Below are 6,000 nucleotides of genomic sequence, written 5' to 3' on the forward strand. Positions count from 1 at the left end.
ATCGCAAGGCCAATCTTACCTGGGCTGATCTCTAAGCACCCAAGGAAAGTCGGGAAGCACTCCTCCCTGCCGAGTACGTCAAGGATGAAGGCTTCGGACTGGATGACCTTGACCTATCAAAATACAAGACAATGAAGATATCCACATAAACTCATGACTGCTTAGAAATGTAAGACCTAGCCATTTGTCTCTCCTTCCTATTTCTGTTCCCTGTCTTGCTCTAAGTGAACAAAAGTTAATCGATAATTTGTTTTAAAAATTTAAACAAACCTTCTTTGTCATCCCATCGATGTCATTTGGGAGCTCGAAGGTCCTCAAAGCGATGGGTTGGTCGGTCACACGATGACGGTAGAGGTGGACGGTTCCGTTTGCACCGCTGCCCAGGAAGATGTCCCCTCCTCCTTGGTGAAAGGACTTGAGATCACCCATTCCCTGGACAAAGGAAGATGCCGGGACAGGGGCAGCAGCAGCAGCAGAATTACTCAAGGAAGCAGTGGCTGTACCAACACCTGTGCTCATTGATGTAGATCTATGAAAAAAAATATACCAAATACAGATATGGGAGTCTATAATTTTGTTCTCATAATTGCTTTATTTTTTTAAGATATGCTGTTTTTGATCAAAGTCTGGAATAATGCCACTTAAGAATCAAGGATTCTTCTTTTCCTTTCCATCAAAACCATTGGCAATTCGATGCATCTTTTCACAGAATGTACTTACTGTGAGGCTGTGGTTGGTGTATGATGGTGAACCACTTCAGAGGCTTGAGCAAATAGTGGTACTGTTGGAGGGGTACCAACTGCTGCTTCAGAACCACTGGCCTGTGGGCTAGGTCTTGGTGGTCTAATATCAAAGATTAAAGACCAGGGCCCGTATTCCATAAACGAGATAAGCTTTTTGCTTAAGTCTTAGCAATTTGTCTTAGCATTTTGCTTGTCTAAGAAATCTTCCCTAACGATATTCTATAAACTTTAAGACATTTGTCTCAAGTCAGACGATATGGCTAAGCCAAAGTCTCAAAGTCAAATTCTATGACCTTCTAAACTGCTGCAGGGGTGACTGCAACAAAATAGCAAAAATGTCATTGAAGTTGTTTTTTCTTAACAAGTTTGATTTTATTGAAACTAATTACAACTATTGTAGTAAAAGAAGAGCATTCATCACCCATATATGGTAAGAATTCTTTATTCAGATTATTCTATATTTTGTTAATTACCAAAACATTTCAATCCCAAACCGAGTGACTTGCACAGTTTTTTATGTATCAGTCCCATTCATTACTTTTCATGTATTGTTTGTCAAAATCTAAATGGAATAGGGTAGATTCCTCTCGACATCTTTATTCTATTTCAGTTGAAGTAGACCTAGAGGAGAATTGAACATTGTTTTTACTTTTTACTTTCCTGAAGGCTGAAGCAAAACGTAACTTTGTTAGTCTAGTGCCGTAGTGGAGCAACTGAGACTGAAGCTACATATAGGCCTAGATCTAACGATAGACCTATATTAGTATTGGTCTAGGCCTAGAACATGCAGGACTTAGCCTGGCTTAGCCTTAAGACAGGGATAGATCTATCTAGATCTACATGTAGGTCTAGAATAGATCTGACTTAGACCAAAAGCTTCAGTCTCCGACTGTATTTTGGTTGTTCCGCTATTTTAGTATTACGAGTACGACACTAAACAGTCTAACGTTACGTTGGCCTAGTCTCACCAATGTGATATGACAGTAAATGTCAGAAACTTTTAAATAAATCCCCAGAAACGACGGTTATTCCTGTCAACAGTGCTAGATATATCGCTATGCATTGCTTGCCAACTATGCCTAAAGTTAGATCTAGTCCTAGTAGTAGTCTAGACATCTATCTAGATCTACTCCTGCTTTAGGTCCATCTGTTTGTTTGGAGTTTTTATTTTATACATTTTGAGGACTTGTTTAGATCTAGGTTTCCAGGACTAGAAAACAGGCCTAAACCTAGACCAACACTGGCAACAGCTCAGTCTAGACTAGGGCCTAGATTTATATAAGAATTTAGATCTAGGGCCTAGGCGGCCTAGCCTGTGCTTTCTTCTATTCATTCTAGATTTTATTTCTAGCCTATCCGGTAGCCCTAACGTTAGGACTTGCTGATCTAGTCTACTGTTTGATCTAGAAATCTCTAACCTAGGCCTAGATCTAGACTAAATGACTTACTCACTTAGACTAAAAGTTAGACCCTATCTAGATCTAGAACTATACCAATCTAGGTGTATAGTAATAGGTCTAGATCTAGAGACTTGTAGACTCTATCTCAATGTAGATTCTAGATCTAAAAATAGTAAATGTAGGCTAGATCTAGTCTAGTACTACTCATCTAACGTTAGGCCTGAGAAAGGAAGTAGGCTAGGGATCTAGCATTGGATTATTTCTAGGACTAAAGAATCTTGATCTAGGCTTAGATCTAAACTAGGGGCTGTAGTTCGAAATCTTGAGGTCTAGCCCCCCCCCCCCCAAAAAAAAAAAAAAAATAGAACTAAGCCCTCAGCTACATGTAGTTCTCTATGTAGCCAAACAAAAGTTAGCATTGACCATTGTCTTAATCTTTTTTGGCGTATACATGTAGTTATCATACAAACACATATTTTGATGAGAAAATGTGTCTTGCAGATTATTTTAGCTCAAAACCTACATTTCATGGACATATAGGCCAATGTCATAAAATGAAGAAGTAGTTCAATACACATCATGCTGTTTACACATTTATTGATCTGATATGCTGTTACCATGGCAACAAATTTTCAAATATATGTCTTGCAGATCTACACCTCAAAATCAATGTGTGAGCCAACTTTTATAAGAATTGGTAAAACTAATAAAGGGATTCAAACCACAAGATTTTCACCTAATTTCTTTATAAATAAAATATGTTGTTACCATAGCAACACGAATTCTGATACAGGCAAAAGTATATCTTAGACATCTTCAACTCAAGACTATTGTGTGCGCCAACATTTTAGGAGAATTGACCAGTTGAAAACTGATAAAGTAATTCAAATTACAAGATTTTCATCTAGTTTTTGTTATTTTATTTGTTGCCATGGCAACGCAATTTTTTATAAAGGCATAAAATATACTTTGCACATCTTCACATCAAGACTAACGTTTGTGCCACATTTCATGAGAACATATGAATTTGTTACCCCCTATTTTGTTCACCTAATATGAAGGTTTTATTCAGCTTGGGTCGGCTGTATTTGGCAGTTAATGATACGCGTACCGCCTTGACCGAACTGTGCGAAGTCTGTGTGGTCTGTGTGGTAGAGATAGGCCGGGCCGTAAACACTACTTCTTGGGGGTGCATAAATTGCCCTAATCAAGTTTATATATTGTGACAAAATAGAATCACTGTAATTTGTTTATGATATTGACTGTGGTACGACATAAGGATAATTAACGGAGCAGCTTCTGTTTATGTTAAGATATAAGGAAATGTTTTCTTCTGACCAAAAAGTGAGAATAATTTTCTCTGATTCTGTACTCCTTCCCTCGATGTACTCCCGAGTTCAGGTTCAGTTGTCTTAGCGACGCGTTGTTTACTACTGCGCGCATTGTGTGTGTACGTGATTATTGCATATAGAAAGGTATTCGGCGTATTGTGTGGTACACCGTTCATGCGCTGCACGTATACGTATATGCACCGGTACGGTATGCACACATTATTCATCCCTGGATTTGGCTTCTTAAAATGAGACAAGCATGATTTAACGTGAAAATTGACGGAGCTAAATATTAATCAATCAATATGAATTTTATATGTATGAAAAGCTTACATGTTACATATCCCTGTCTGGGAACGAGGATTTCCAAATCTAACGCAAAACGCGCTGCTGCCAGGTTGAACATCGTATACCAAAATCCAATCGAGCACAGTGCGACCAATTAATGGATATTGTGCATATGATAAGAACAAAAAAGTTAATTGCATTGTAAAGTTTAACCTAGAAGTGACGATTTTTTTTTCAAGAATGGGCATGATTTTACATGTAATGAAAAGGAAATGTTCTCTTCTTCTTATATCTAGGACGAGGATATTGTACCCCCTTTCAATTTTTGATAGGAGAGGAAAGAGTATAAAGAGTTGATAGGCATACTAAAATAGACAATCGTGCGCAGTGCGACTAATCAATTAACGTAGATTATGCGTGATACATACAAAAAAAGTTCATTGGATTGTAAAGTTTGACCTAAAAAACACGGCGGTTTTTTTCAACCAATTAGGTTGAACCTTATATCACAAGAAAGAGTTACAACCTGTCTATCTGATAGTCGTTGAACTGAGACATTTTGATACGAAAGTCAGACGCTGTAAGAGAAGATCGAGTCCAAAACAGTGCAAAAAGTGCTTCTCTCACACAAAAACACGAGAAACTGTGTATTTTCAGTCAAAAAAACACGGTTGTTTTTTTAATCAGAATATAAAATGACAGATATCATGAGATGAAGAACAAGTCTAAGATTAAGAAACCGTTTGAACCCGTGAAAAATCTCGAGCGGTTTTTGAGATATGAGTTAAAAGAGCCGAAAATGGGTCTATTTTGTCAAGTTTTTGACGCCGGAATAGGGGATTTGCCACGGTGCGCGTTAAGTGAACACAACAAATTCATATGTGATTAAAAACTGAAGAAGTCGTTGGAACTGCAAGATTTTTACATAATTTTTGCACTAATATACCGTTACCATGGCAACACAATTTCCGACACATGCGAAAATGTGTCTTGCACATCTTTACCTCAAGACTTATGTCTGTGGCAAACATGAGAAGTGGTTGAAATATTGTAAACTTGTTAAAACCACAAATTTTTCACCTAATTTTCGTTATTTAATAAGTTGTTACCATGGCAACGTAATTTTTGTATATAGGCATAAAATATGTTTTGCACATCTTCACATCAAGACTAATGTTTGTGCCACATTTCATGAGAATTGGTTAAAAACTGAGGAAGTAGTTGGAATAGCAAGATTTATACATAATTTTTGCCATAATATACTGTTACCATGGCAACACAATTTCCGACACATGCAAAATTGTGTCTTGCACATCTTTTCCTCAAATCCAATGTGTGAGCCAACTTTCATGAGAATTGGTAGAAAACCGATGAAGTAATTTAAATTTTAAATTTTGACCATAATATACTGTTACCATGGCAACACAATTTCTGAAAAAGCAAAAAAAAAATTCTTACACCTCCTTACCTTAAGACCAATGTGTGTTCCAAATTTCATGAAAATCGGTTAAAAACTGAGGAAGTAGCTCGAAATGCAATATAGGTATAAATTCAAAAAAAAAATTGGCCATGATTTGTTGGATTTAAACGTTGTCTTAAAGCAATTAAGACAACTCACAACTGTCTTAAAGTTAGGGCAAAATTCTTAGCCATGTAGAATTTATGAAATACAGACTCTGCATATTTAAGAAAAGTTACTAAGCCATTCATCCTAAATCTGTCTTAGTCGCGCAAAAATTCTTAGCCAAATTCTTAGACAAAATTCTTAGCCAATTCTTTATGGAATACGCGTTTTGGCTAAGAATTTTGTCTTAGACAGAAAACTAAGACAAAATGCTTAGATTTTTGACTTAAGCATGCTTATCTCGTTTATGGAATACGGGCCCAGAGCCTCTGTAAATATCCATTCCATATATTTCATTTACTTCACAAAATATATCTTCATTGTACTTCAACAGACCAATGTCGACCTGAACAGGCCCGTAGCCAGGGTTTTAAATAATGGAATTTGATTCCTTCTATTTTCTCTTCTCTTCTCCTTTTCCTCCCATTTTCTTGCTTTTGAAAATTTAATGGGCTTGCTGGCATTTTTGTGTGGATGGTGGGTGGGTGTGTGTTTTTTTTCCTTTTTATATTAGGGTCTCATTATTACCAAGTGGGTATAGAGATATCTATCAATCTCCTAAATACTATGCCTTTTTTTTTACTTTTTACTTTTTACATTAGGATGTCATTATT

Source organism: Lytechinus pictus, chromosome 18 (genome assembly GCF_037042905.1).
Source record: "Lytechinus pictus isolate F3 Inbred chromosome 18, Lp3.0, whole genome shotgun sequence".
Taxonomy (NCBI): Eukaryota; Metazoa; Echinodermata; class Echinoidea; order Temnopleuroida; family Toxopneustidae; genus Lytechinus; species Lytechinus pictus.